A 15,682-nucleotide genomic window follows, 5' to 3' on the forward strand; every position below is an offset into this window, starting at 1 on the left:
CAGTATTCTGAGGGATACCCTCTGTTCTGGAATGGGCGGACTGCCCAGTCTTCTTTTTTTGGTTCTCCTTATATAGTATCTTGTCTTCTTAATTAAATATTACGTGGGGCATTGTTGCTGCCTTCCAGCTCTCCTTTTACTGAAGTGCAAGTGTTAAAGAAAATGGTTTTGGGTTCCAAGCTACATGCTCGTTAGGGAATAGTATCACTCATGACAGAGAATAAGCCCCACTTCTCAAATAGGGTCTTTTCAACAATGAGACTTAGAGTTTGGATATTTTTATTCTAAAAAAATGTATTTTCTACATAGAAGAGGCTGAACAGTGTGATTTTGGGAGTCCTGCCTCTTTTGAGCTTATCTATTGTAATTTCCAGTGTATTGATTTTCTTTTTTACAACCCTCATCCATAGTGAGAAATAGATTGTTTATTGTACATCTCTATCAAATGTATCATGAAAATGTGTGTCTTTGGGGATTTCTAAATGTATATATATTAGGCCACTTGAAGTTGTCTCAGTTTAGCAGTGCTTTATTCATTAGTTTTTATTCTCTTGTATTCATTTTCAAAAAGTTTCTACTATCTATTCAAATTTACTAATCATTTTGTGTGCCTTAATCCAAAACACTTTTTTTTTAAACTCAGACATTTTAGTTTTCAGCTCCCCCTGCTCATTTGAGGTCTTTTTATGTCTTTCATGTCTTTATTTAATGTTTAAACTTTCTTTTTATTTCTTGAAAATATGGAATTCAGATATAATAACTTTTTAATGTCCTTACCTACTAACTCTTATCAATTGTGTCATTTTAATCCATTGAATCTTCTCCTCATTATGGATCTTACTTTTCTGCTTCTTTACAATGTGAGTTTTACCTTATTGCGTGCTGGGTATTTTTGTATTTCTAGAAATCATTCTCTTTGAGCTTTGTTCTGGGACACAGTTAAGTTACTTGGAAATAGCGTGGTCCTTTGGGTTGTATTAGTTTCCTAGCCGCCACAAGTAGTACAAACTGGGTGGCTTAAAACAACAGAAATGTATTATCTTACAGTTATACAGGTTAAAAGTCTGAAATCAAGGTGGCATCAAAGTGAGTTCCTTCTGAGGTCTCTGAGGGCGAGTCTGTTCCATGCCTCTCTCCTGGCTTCTGGTGATGACCAGCAATGCTTGGCATTCCTTGACTTGTGGATGCATCACTCCTCTTTCTGCCTCCGTCTTCACATGGTGTTCTCCCTTTGTGTTTCTGTCATCTTCTCTTAGGAGGACACCAGTCATGTTGGACTAATAGTGCCCACCCCCCTTCAGTATGACCTCTTCTTGACTCAATTAATTACATCTGTAAAGTCTCTATTTCCCAATAAGGTTACATTCACAGATAATAGGGGTTAGTATTTGAAAATTTTGATGGACACAATTCAACCCACAACACAGGTCTTGTTTTTAAACATTGTTAAGAATGATCAGAACAGTGTTTATTCTATGGCTAATATTTTCTCAGACATAAGGCAAAAATAGCCCTTTGAATATTCTAATCAATGTTCTATGAATTATCAGTTTTCAACTCTGCTGGGAACATTCCCAGCCCTGTGTGAGCTCTGGAGTTTTCTCTGTGTAGCTCTTTCCTCTCTGGTATTCTGTCCTACAAATTCTGGCCTCTTTGGCCTCCCAGCTCCATCTCATCAACTGATGGTGACTTCCAATTACCCGCTTTGTGCACTGCGACCCGCAGTCCCTCTCTAGGCAGTAAGCTGCTGCAATTGTCAGGCTCATCTCATTTATTTATATCTCTGTGATTATTGTCCTTTGTTGCCTGATATTTAATAAATTGAAAATCATTGTGTCATCTATTTTGTCATTTTTTAGCTGTTTCAGATAGGAGTATAAATTTGGTCCCTGTTATTTCCATCTTGGGTAGGAATGGAAGTAGTATAATACAAATTTAAAACCTAAAATATCTGATATAACATATTCTGACAATTCAAACTTATTTAAATTAAAACCAAGATTGAGACCGCCTGACATGTACATATGTTCACATAGACATTAAGTACTTACAGACAATTGGGAGAACATACAGCAAATAGCAAGAATGTTTTCCTCTCACTAATGGAATTATAAGTGATATCTTTATTTTCTTATTTATGTTTTAAATATTTTCCAAAGCTTCTGAACATATAAAAATTACCTATATAATTATAAAATATAAATATTTTTAAAATGTGATTTAGACTACCAAAAATTAGCACACATCGTTTACGTGGTTTGCTTGCAATATTGATTGTACTCTTGCTGGATTCTATCCAACCTATGGCATACTTATCATTTGTGTAATTGGAAAGAAAAAAAAAAACTTTAAAATCCAATTAGGAGGTGATATGTAGTCATCCAGTTTCCCTCACACTTTCAATTACAATAATACACAGGTACCAATCTATCTAGTTTTTTAAATCTTACCTCCAAAAAAAAGTGTTAACTTGTATTTTATAAAGGAAAATTATATTTATATATAAACCATATTTTCCATGACATGGTTGGATCTAATATTTATAGGAAAGACTGCATATAGGCAACATTGGGAGGAGGAATTTTAGCAATTATACAATTATTATGAGTGGTTTTATATATCTTATCAATACTTATAAGAAACATTATGTAATTTAAGAATATATTCTTTAGGCATAATTGCCATTAATTTCAGGTTGTGCCTGAAAATGTATTTTTATTTAAACACTCCTTGATTTCCATAAGATTTACAAAAGAATAATTGCCGTTTTTCCTTCATAGACTATTATTCAACACATAGATACTTAACACATTACCTTTCACAAAGTAAATTCAATATAAAAAGAACTGTGATTCATTGTTTTGTTACTATTTCTCTAGTGTGGAGATTATTCGCTTGGTTGTTAGCTATATCTCATATACTTATTTTCTGCATTTACCATTCTTCATTTTCACTATTTCAGTCACATACTGTCCTATCAAAGTTATTGCTGTTTTCTCTCAGATTGATATATTATTTTTGTGCCTCAAAAATATTCTCACCACTGTATTATCTGTTTTTTGTTCTTTTCCATTTTATAAGAACCATTCATCTTTCCTCCTTTGAGCATTTCTCTTTCTTTGTATTTTGGCCCATGGCCTTCTTTCTGAAGCTCATCAATCCCTGAGTTTTACCAAATTATTTTGATTCAAAGATGTTTCTATAGATATTCAGATATAAAAGATATGCACATTATTTCTCTTCAATAGGATTATCTTATCATACTTTTATTTTTTCCTTTCAAAATGTGATTTCACATTCTCTAAAAACTGTGATATAATAAAGTATGTAACTTGTGGAGACTAGCTTTTTCTACTCAGCAAAATGCATTTGAGAGCCATTCAAGTTGTATGTATCAGTAATTCATTCCTTTTCATTGCTGAATAACATTCCATTGTATGGATGCATCAGGTTGTTTATCCATTCACATATAGAGTCATATTTGGATTGTTTGCAAGTGTTGGAAAACATTTATAGAGCTGCTATAAACACTCACGTATCGGTATTTGTGTGGACATAAGTTTTTATTTCTCTCAAGAATGAGGTTACTGAGTCATATGGTAAATTTGGGTTTATAAGAAATTACCAAATCATTATTTACAATGGCTGTACCATTCTGCACGTCTACCAGTAATGTAGGAGAATTTAAATTGTTGTTCATACTTGATAGCACTTAGTTACATGTGTATATATTTAAATTTTTAGTTATTCTCGAATGTATATTGTGGTATGACATTGTGGTTATAATTTGCATTTCTGTAATGGCTAAAAATTAGTGTAGGACAAGTTTTCATTTGCTTATTTGCCATCCATATGTTTACTTTGGTGAAGTTTCAATTGATGTCTTTTGCTCATTTTTAAAATTGGGTTTTTCATTTTCTAATTTTTGAGTTTTGAGACCTTTTTATATATTCTTGATACAAGTCCTTTGTTGGACATATGATTTGAAAATATTTTGTTCCAGAGTGTAGATTGATTTTTATACTGCTAACAAACGACTTCCTCAGAAGAAAATTTTTTAATTTTAAAGAAGCCAACTTATTATTTTTTTCTTTTATGAATCATGATTTTGGTGTCATATTTAATTAAAATTTATTTGCCTAATTTAAGGTCATGAAGACTTTCTCCTGTTTTCTTTTAAAAGTTTTAGTTTTTTATTTAACATTTTTATCTGTGATCCATTTTGAGTTAATTTTTGCATAAAGTGCAAGGTCATTTTTTTGCATATGGATGTCCAATTGTCTCAATACCATTTATTGAAAAGACTGAAAATTCTTAATTGAAGACGTGTAATTTGGAAAGAAGTAAAACTGTTTTTATTCACAGATGACATCATCTTGTGTATACAGAAAGTTGGTAAGGAGTTTTCTAAAAATTTATTAGAACTGATAAACAAGTTCAACAAGTTTGTAGGATACTAGTTTAACGTATAAAAATGAATTGTATGTCTATAAACTGTCAATAACAGTTCAAAACTGAAATCAAGAAAACAATTTGATTCACAACCGTATCAAGAAACAAATATTTAGGGATAAATTTAACAAAAGAAGTCTTGTACATGGAAAATTACAGCACATAGTAGTTGGAAATATGTTAAATAAGATCCAAATAAATGAAAAGATATCCTGTGTTTATGGCTTGGAAGACTTGATACGACATTAGTATGACATTACTCAACAAATTGGTTTACAAATTCAATGCCATCCTATAAATATCCCTACTGGAATTTTTGCAGAAATTGACAAACTGATCCTACTGATCCTAAAGGTCACACATAAATGCAAGGGACCCCGAACAGCTAAGCAGCCTTGAAAAAGAACAAAGTTGGAGAACTCATACTAATTTCAAAATTTATAACAATGCTGCAGTAATCAAGATAGTGAGGGACTGGCATAAGGGCACACATAGATAAATGGAATAGAACTGTAGGTTTAGAAATAAACCCTTACATTAATAGTCAATTGATTTTCCTTAAAGGAAATCATTTTTTGTGCCAAGACACAAAAACCTCCAACACAACACCAGCAAACCAAATTCAATAGTACATAAAAGTCTTATCACTACATGACTAAAATGTATTTATCCTAAGAATACAAAGTTATTTTAATGTCTGAAATTCGTTAATTTATTACATTATATTCATTTAATAAAATGTAAAAAACACATTATAATCTCAATAAATTCAGGAAAAGTAGTTGATTAAATCCAGCACATTTACAATAAAGATCCTTCAACAAACTATGAATTTAAGTTTGTTGTGTTCCCCACCCCCAAATTCATATGTTGAAGCCTTAAACCCCAATTCAACTATATTTGGAGATGGAGTGCATAAGGAGGTAATCGATGAAGTTAAATGTATTCATAAAGGTGGGGCCCTGATATGATAGGATTAATGTCCTTAAGAAAGCTCTCTGTCAGTGTCTCTCTCTGTCTGTGTCCCTGTCTTTTGCTCTCTCTTTTCCTCTCTCTGCACATACACCAAGGAAAAGCTATGTGAGTACACGGTGAGGTGACCATCATCTAGAAGCCAAGAAGAGAGATATCCCCAGAAACTGACCATGCCAGCACCCTGATTTCAAACTTCTAGCCTCCAGAACTGTGAGAAAATAAATTTCTGTAGTTTAGGCTACCTAGTCTATGATATTTAGTTATGGTAGCCTGATCTGACTAAGGTATTCCACAACATGATAAATGGCATATATGAACTGCTAAGGCTAATGTCATAATTAATAGTGAAAGACTGAATGTTTTCCCTCCAATATAAGAAACAAGATGGGGAAAGACTAGTCTTTTCAACATAGTGTGGGATGACTGGATATTCACATTCTGAAGGATGAAATTGTCCCCCTACCTTATACTGTATACAAAAATTATCCCCATATAGATCAAATCTTAATATAAACACTGGGACTATAAAACTCTTATAAAAACACAGGGATAAATCTTTGTGACCTTGAATTAGGCAATGATTTCTTGGATATGACACCAAAAATACAAACAAAAAAATTGATAAATTGTACTTCATCAAAAATTTTAAAAATATGCACTTCAAAAGACACCATCAATAAGGTGATAAAAGCAGCCCACAGAATGAGAGAAAGTACTTCCAAATCATATATATATAATAAGAGACTTGTATCCAGAATATACAGGGAATACTTACAGCTTAAATATAGAAAGACAACCCATTTAAAAAGTTGGGAAAGATTTAACATAACACTTTTCCAAAGAAGATATACAAATGGCCAACAAACAAATGCCCAACATCATTAGCCATCAGAGTACAAATCAAAACCATGACAAGATGTTACTTCGTACTCACTAGGATGGCTGTAATCAAGATAAATGACAGATAATAGTGTTGGCAAGTATGTAGAGATATTAGAAATCTCATACATTGCTTGTGGGAAGGTAAAATGGTATAGTCATTTTGGAAAACAGTTTGGTACTTCCTCAGACAGTTAAATATAATATTACCATGTGACCCAGTAATTTCACTCTGATAAAGAGCTCATATCTAGAATATATAAATAACTTAAAATTTAACAGCAAAAAACAAATACCCAATTAGAAGTTGGGCAAACTTAAACTTACACATACCAAATTGGGCAAACTTACACTTGTGCAACTGCATGTCTGGGCATTTATCCCAGAAAAATGGAAACTTACATTCATGTAAAACTGTATATGAATATTTATAGCAGCTTTATTAATAAGAGCCCCAAACTAGAAACAGTCTAGCTTTTCTAGATTGGTTAAACAAATGGTGGTATAACCATACCATGAACCACTGCTCAGCGATGAAAATAAATGAATTATTGATAAACAAAACTTAGATGGGCCTTTAGAGAATTTCACTGAGTGGAACAGCCAATTACAAATGATTATACATATGATCCCATTTATATATCATAATTGAAATGAAAGATTTAAATAAATTGAAATCAGGTTAATGGTTGATAGAGATTAAGGAGGGTTAGCGGCAGGAGGGAAATAGATGTAGCTGTTAAAGGACAACATATTAAATACCTGTAATAATGGGAATATTCTGTATTTTGACTATAATATGATTTTGCAAGATGATACTATTGGAGAAACTGTAAATGTAAACATCATCTCTGTATAATTTCTTGCAACCACATGTGAATCTATAATGATCTCAAAAAAGAAAAGTTTAGTAGTAAAAACAAAAATTAGTCTAGGAACTTTATATGACAAATGACCTTGTTTCTTCAACAAATAAATTACCAAAAAAGAAAAAAAAGATGGAGGAAGAGCCTGTATATTTAAAGAGATTTAAGAGACTGTCACCCAACTTCAATACTCAAAGCTCATTAAGAACCTGATATAAGAAAATAAACTTTAAAAATAATAAAATAATAGGAAAAATGTGAACACTGAGTGGATAGCTAATGATATTAATAGCTTTTTATTTTATTTTAAGTATGATAATGGTATAGTGGTTATGTTTAAAAATCAGTCTTTATATTTTAGAGATACACACAAATATTTATGAATTAAATTATATTTTATCAGGGATTAGTTTCAAAATAGTATTGGTGAGTAGAGTGGCAAAAATTCTGACATGGACCCCATGAGTCCCACCTCCTGATGACATACGCTGTATAAACTCTTTCCCCTGAGAATGGATGAGAACTGTGAATATTATAGGACATTGCTCCCATGATTGTGTTATGCTATGTGACATAAGACTTTTTTTTCAGATATAATTAAGATACCTCATCAGCTGACTTTGAGTTAATAAAATGAGAGATTTTCCTAGATGGGCCTGACCTAATGAGGATAGCCATGAAAAGAGACAAGTAGCAGCAGATGTTTTCCTGCTGTCTTTGAAGCAGACGACCATGCTATAAACTGCCTATGGAGAGGGTCATGTACCAGGCTTGAGAGTGGTCTCTAGGAGATGAGAATGGTCCCTGGCTGACAGCCAGCAAGAAAATTGTGACTTCAGTCCTACAATTGCAAGGAATTGAATTGTGCCAGCAATCACAAAAGTTTGGCAGAGAACCCCAAGGCCCAAAGGAAGTTGTAGCTACAGGCAATACCGTGTAGCTTGATAAGACCATGAGCAGAAAAACCAGTTATGCTCTGCCCAGACTTGTTACTTTCTGTGAGATAATATATGAATGTTCCTTGAAGCCTCTATGAGCATAGATAATTTGCTATGCAGCAATAGAAAATTAATACAGGAGAGTATAGATGAAACAAAATCAGCTATGAATTAATGGTATGATTTTCATTATATTATTCTCCCTACTTGTATATGCATTTGACATTTTCCTCAATAAATTTTTTTCAATTCTCCTGGTGTTTCCAATTAAAAAATTAATTATTTTTATTACAATGACCTTGGTTAATGAAATCCAGTAAGTTTAAGGTGTACAAATTAACAGTAAGACATATATTTATAGCATTGTGTATTCCCCTACCATTGTTAGATTTCCTTCTGCCACCACATATTTGACTCTTTTTACCCTATTTTCTTCCCTCTGCCTCCCTCTTCCTCTACCCTCTAGTAACCACTAGTCTATAGTCCATACCTATTAGTCTTTGTTTGTCTGTCCTGCTCATTTTTGCTTTTAGGTTTATATTCCACAAATAAGTGATAAAATGTGATTTTCAACTTTTTCAATCTGGCTTATTTCCACTTAGCATGATTATCTCAAGGTCCATCCATGTTGTCACAAATGGCAGTATTTAATATCTTCTTACAGCCGAGTAATATTTCATTGTATATACATATACATTTCAAAATATATATGTATATATACACACATATATATATACACACACACACATACATACACACACACACACGCACATAAATATACACAACAGCTTCCCTGTCCAATTATCTATTGTAGGACATCAGTTGCTTCCATGTCCTGGCCACCGTGAATAACACTGGTATGAACATCACTACAAATATCTTTTTGGATATGTGTTTTCAAGTCTTTGGAGCAAATACTCAGTAGACGCATTGCTGAATCATATGGTAGATCAATTTTTAGTTTTTTGAGGAACTTCTATACAGTTTTCTATAGCGGCTATACCAATTTGCAGTCCCACCAGCAGTGTAGGAGGGTTCCTTTTTCTCTGCGTACAATCCAACATTTGTTATTACTTGTCCTGCTGATTATGGCTATTCTAACAGGTGTGAGATGGTATCTCATTGTGATTTCGATTTGCATTTCCCTAATAGCTAGTGATTTTGAGCGTCTTTTCATATATTTCTTGGCCATTTGTATGTTTTCTTAGGAGAAGTGTCTGTTCGGATCCTCTGTCCATATTTTAATTGGATTGTTTGTTTTTTTTGTTGTTGTTGAGTTGTATGAGTTCTTTGTATATTTTGAATATTAGGCTCTTATCAGAGGCATTGTGTGCAAATATATTTTTCCATTTGGATGGTTGTCTCTTTACCTTGTTGACAGTTTCTTTTGCCATGCAGAAGCTTTTTTAGTTTAATGTAGTCCCATTCATTTATTTTTACTTTTACTTCTCTTGCCTTTGAGGAAAAATTCATAAAATCCTCTTTAAGTCCAAGATCCTTGAGTTTAGTTCCTATGTTTTCTTCTATGCAATATATTGTTTCAGGTCCTTAATCCATTTTAATTAAATTGTGTTGTGTAGTGATAGATAACAATCTAGTTCCATTCGTTTGCAGGTGACTTTCCAATTTCCCAAGCACCATTTATTGAAGAGGCTTTCCTTTCTCCACTGAATGTTTCTGGCTTTTTTGTCAAAAATTATCTGCCTATGGAAACATGGGTTTATTTCTGGACTCTTGATTCTGTTCCACTGATCCGTGTGTCTGTTTATCTGTTAATACCATGCTGTTTTGAATACTGTTGCTCTGTAGTATAAATTGAAGTTGAGCAGAGTGATGCCTCCAGCCTCATTCTTTTTTCTTAGGATGGCGTTGGCAATTTGGTGTCCTTTGTGCTTCCATACAAATCTGATGATTTTTGTTCCATTTCTTTAAAAATGCTGATGAGATTTTGATGAGGATTGCATTAAATCTGTATAATGCTTTAGATAATATGGCCATTTGAACTATGTTGATTCTTCCAATCCAAGAACACAGAATATCTTTCCATTTCCTTGTATCTTTTTCGATTTCTTTTAATAGGGTCTTATAATTTTCATCATATAGGTCCTAATACATTTCGATAAATTTATTCCTAGGTATTTTATTCTTTCTGTTGCAATTGCAAAAGGAATTCTTTTTTCCACCTCTTTTTCTGACACTTCGTTATTAGAATATAGGAATGCTATAGATTTTTGAACGTTGATTTTGTATCCAGAAACTTTACTGTATTTACTTATTGTTTCTAGTAGTGTTCCTGTGGAGTCTTTAAGATTTTCTACATAGAAAATCATGTCATCCCCAAATAGTGACACTTTGACTTCTTCATTTCCTATTTGGATGTCTTTTACATCTTTCTCTTGTCTGATTGTACTCGCTAGGACCTCCGATGTTATATTGAATAACTTGCGATAGTGGACAACCTTGCCTTGTTCCTGGTCTTAGGGGAACTGTTTTTAGTTTTTCACCATTAAGTATAATGTTGGATGAGAGTTTGTCATCTATAGCCTTTAATATGTTAAGGTACTTTCCTTCTATACTGATTTTGTTAAGTATTTTAATCTTAAATGGATGCCGTATCTTATTGAAGGCTTTTTCTTCATCTATTGATATGATGATATGATACTTATTTTTTAATTTTTTATGTGGTGTATCACATAAATCGATTTGTGTATGTTGAACCATCCCTGTGCCCCTAGGATGAAGCCCACCTAATCATAGTGTATAATCTTTTCAATATGTTGCCATATTTGGTTCACTAGTGTCTTATTTAGGATTTTCGCATTTGTGTTCATGAGAGATATTGGTCTGTAGTTTTTTTTATGTTATTTTTACTAAGTGTTGGTATCAGAGTAATATTAGCCTCAGAAAATGATTTGGGAAGTGTTGCCTCCTCTTCGATTGTTTGGAAGAGTTTGAGGAGAATAGGCATTAAATCTTTGAGTATTTGGTAGAATTCACTGGTGAAGCCATGAGGTCCTGGACTTTTATTTTTTGGTAAGTTTTTAATGATTGTTTCAATTTCAATACTGCTGATTGTTCTATTTAGATTTTCCAGTTCTTGATTCAGTCTAGGAACATCGTATCTTTCTAAGTATTTGTACATTTCTTCTAGGTTATTAAATTTGGTGTTGTATACTTTTCCATACTATTCTTGTACGATCCTTTGTATTTCTGTGGTGGCTGTCATAATTTCCCCTCTTTTATTCCTAATTTTATTTATTTGTGTCCTTCCTCATTTTTCTTTAAGTGAGCATAGCCAAGGGTTTGTCAATATTATTAAATTTCTCAAAGAATCAACTCTTTGTTGGATTTATTTTTTCTATTTTTTTTTTGTTTTCAATTTCATTTATTTCTGTTCTAATTTTGATTATTTCTTTCCTTTTGCTGACTAGGCCTCATTTGTTCTTAATTTTCTAGTTTCAAGATGAAGTGTTAGGTTGTTTATGTAGGCTTCCTCCTGTTTTTTTCAGATATCTCTAATGATATGAACTTTCCTCTTATGATCGCTTTTTACATGTCCCAAAAGTTTTGTTATGTTTTGCTATCATTATCATTTGTTTCTATGTATCTCTTGATTTCCCTTTTTATTTCTTTTCTGACCCAATTATTCTTCAGTAGCATGTTTTTAATCTCCATGTATTTGTGGTTCTTCCCACTTTCTTTTTACAGTTGATCTCCAGCTTCAAATCATTATGATCAGAGAATATGTTTGGTATGATTTCAACCCTCTTATATTTGTTGAAGCTATCTCTGTGTCCCAGTGTGTGGTCAATTCTTGAGAATGTTCCATGTGCAGTAGAGAAGAATGTATAAGCAGCTATTTTGGGATGTGAAAGGCTCTGTAAATGTCAGTTATATCCAGTTGGTCTAATGTGTCATTTAAGGATGTGATTTCTTTATTGATTTTCTGTTTGGATGATCTGTCCATATCTTACAGTGGGGCATATAGGTCCCCTACTATGACAGTATTTTGGTCCGTTTCTCCCTTTAGTTCTGTTAGTAATTGTTTTATATATTTTGAGACTCCCTGATTGGGAGCATAAATATTAATAAGTATTATGTCTTTTTGGTGTATCATTCCCTTTCTCATTATGAAGTGTCCCTCAGTATCTTTCTTTTCCTTTTTTGTTTTTAAGTCTATTTTGTCTGACATTAGTATTGCTACTCCCACTTTTCTCTGAATGCCATTTTCTTGAAATATCATTTTCCACCCTTTCACTTTGAGTCTGTATTTGTCTCTGGAACTGAGGTGTGTCTCCTAGAGGCAGCATATGGCTGAGTTTTGTTTTTTGATTTTTGCAACTCTGTGCCTTTTTATTGGTGAGTTCAGAACATTTACATTTAGGGTGATTATTGAAGTGATATGTTTTTCTATAGCTATTTTATCTTTTGTTTTCTGGTAGATTGATGTTTCTGATGCTTCCTTGTCTATGTGTTTCTGTTTTTTATTGTTTGTTTTCCTGTTTGGGTTTTGAGTTTTCCCTCTGGTCCTTGTTTTATCTTATATACTTCAATTTTGAATCTTTGGTGTGTAGTTACCATTATGAATATGTAGAAGAAAGTTTCATACATACTCATTTTCTTCTGCATGCGCCTTACCTCCATTTCCCTTTGATAATTTGGATCTTTAAATCCTCCCCTTTTCTGTTGTTGTTGTCTCAATTTATCCCTATATATGCTGTACATTCATTACTATCTTGCAACAGAAATTTCTTTTTATTGCTTAAGCTTATAATGCCCTGTTCTTTATTTCTTTGCCTAGGCATTAATGGAAGTATATTCTGATTTTTTTCCAGAAAGATTTATTATATATTTGTCCCTAGCCTGTTGCAAAGAAGATGTTTTTCTTTTGATTTCCAGTATGTGGTGTCTAAGCCTCTTAGATCTCTTCTTTATATAAAGACTTAATAATGTCCTTTTTTTTATTATAGTTGTTTAATCATGCTCGCTGACCTTAGTGTCAGGTCATGTCAGTGTTAGCGACAGTTTCAGTAGAGTTTGTTCAAATTCCCCTCCAGCTCCATGGCATTCCATCTCAGAGAGTCTGGGGGGAGGGCCCCTCTGGGTTGACAGATGGGGGATGCGGCTCAGTTTTGGTTTAGCAATTGGCTGGTGAAAATCAACTGTTGTTTCTCTGTTGTCCCTTATTTTCTGCCATCTCCATTTCTGTGTATTCTGCCCTGACGAGTGGGCACTGCCACCGGCCACGTGGAGCTCACAGCTCTCCCCGGCAGTGCTATTCAGGGAACCTGCCACACCTTCTCCCTTCCCACTCCTCCTGCAAGGAGCTCCAGCTTCAAGAGGCACCTTCTTTATTGTTCCCAATCTACTGCCTGACTCCCATGCTCAGATGTGCTGGTGTGCAGTTTGGGCAGGTTTTTTTTTGTTGAGTTTTAGATGGTTAGCTTATTGTTTTTCAAGGGGAGAGAGCTGGAGCCATTTCTTACTCTGCCATGTTTCTGACGTCACTCCTCTCCTGGTGTTTTATATGTTGAATGCTTGACTTGTATTTGGCAGAAAGATGGTATGGTCTGTATGGTTGGCTGTCTTCTCTGAGAGGGTGGAACTTAGACCCAGTCTCTATACTGCTTAAAAAAGAAGCAAACCTGGTACACTCACCTAAAACCCAGCTTGCCTACTGCTTTTCTGGCCATTCTTTAGTTTCTTTTCCACCCTACGGTAACTGTGAACTTTTCATATAGGAGGATTGGGTGCGAGGGTGTGCGTGTGTGTGTTTGTATGGGCATATGTGTGTACGTGTATTTATTTGTATGAAACCGATGCATAAACCAGTAACATATAGAAAGTTAACAAAAGTAGAAATTGCTTTTAATTTTAGGCATTGGTTAAATAGCGAAAATGCTAGAACTCTCCCTGTAAATCCATAAACTCATCTGTTTATAGGTAACAAAGTTGTCTGGTAGAAAAAAAAGTAGAAGGACATCAGTACCTTATTTGGGTCTACTAGTACATTAGACATGAAACCTTAAGTTACATAAATTCTGCTTCCTCATTCTGTAAAGTATTACCTGTGTTAAATATTAAAATGTGCAATCTTAGGCCACCTGACCTTTTATTTTCGTTATATAAAATAGAACAAGAACTACCTACCCTCTCTACATCATTTGGAGTTTCTGTGTATGTTCACAATGGACAGAAAGTGAAATTCTACATCTATCCCTCCTTAAAATAGCAGAAGTATTTAAGAATTACATCTAGAATTTATATCCGGAAGTGACAGAGATAAAATTGCTCTCTAAAGATGTCAATTTATGGAAACAGAAGAATAGAATCTACTATAAGCAAGAACTCCCTCTCCAGTAACTTCACCAAGAAGTTAAACATTTTCCATTATGGAAAATGCACTATCCCCTGAGTAGCAGCAGCACCAGAAGTTGCTTGCAAGCCTTTAGACCTCCTCCCAAACAAATATCCATCAGTTTTCCTCAATTCATTGATATGGACAAATGATGTTTTAAAAATTTTATATAAGTTGCTATGAAAATGTTGCTTCCAATCCAGTACCTTAAGACCCACTTGTGACTAGAGTGCCATCTCTAAATCCCTCCCAGATAATAATTATGGAACTGTCATTTTTAAGAAAGCATACTAGGTCTCAGTCCAGTTTGCCTTTTAGAATGTATATTCTGACATTGAACCAAAATTTATTTCTCTCTTAACTCTGCCCCTTGTTCCAGTTTCTATTCATATCAGGACTGCTGGGGATGAACAAGCTGATCTTTCTGTCTCCAAAGCTCTTGACATATCTAAAGTACAACACTCATGTGTGTTTCAGAGAAAAATTTTAAGTGTCCCTGAGTGACAAGCAAGAAATGGAAAATTTGGGCATGGGTCACATAGTTATTATTTAATTGATTTAAAGTTGGACCACACTTCTTGTAACCATTCCAATAAAAAGGAAGCTCTCAGCAGAGTTGGAGGAGCACCTGGAACAATTAAGTTAGTAATATAAAATTCTGGGAGAACTATCCATTTCAGCAAGAAGAAATGCTCCAGGGGCTAGATTTATGTTAACAATACAAATCACACAGCTGTAAACAACTCTAGAAACATGTTAGCAAGAGTAAGGTAGATCTCCTTGGAGGACTATTAAGGTAGTTGTTTGAAGGTGATATATGACTATGACAAAAAAAAAACAGAAGTCTCTTGGAGAAAACAATAATCAGTTTAGGGCTACAGTGAAGCTATAAATATTTCACAACATCATGTTGTGTCTGAAAAAAATTTCCTGGATTTCCAGCACCCAGTTTCCTTTCTTATGTAAGTTACTCCACATAAATGTTCAAATATTTTGTATATGGCTGAGACATTCAAAACAGCAAGAGAAACAGAAAGCTAGGGCTCCATAAAAACCCTTAAATAAGGAAAAGGATGGTTTAAACCCTTCAGTTGAGCCTGCCTGTTATAATGCTAGTAAGCAATAAAAGCAATTTAGACCAAAAGGAAGTAAAGGAAAACCCCAAATTTAAAAACTTCACCTTGAAACCATCACTGTTTTGCCTTTTCCCTTAT

This window comes from Rousettus aegyptiacus, unplaced genomic scaffold (genome assembly GCF_014176215.1).
Source record: "Rousettus aegyptiacus isolate mRouAeg1 unplaced genomic scaffold, mRouAeg1.p scaffold_m13_p_9, whole genome shotgun sequence".
Taxonomy (NCBI): Eukaryota; Metazoa; Chordata; class Mammalia; order Chiroptera; family Pteropodidae; genus Rousettus; species Rousettus aegyptiacus.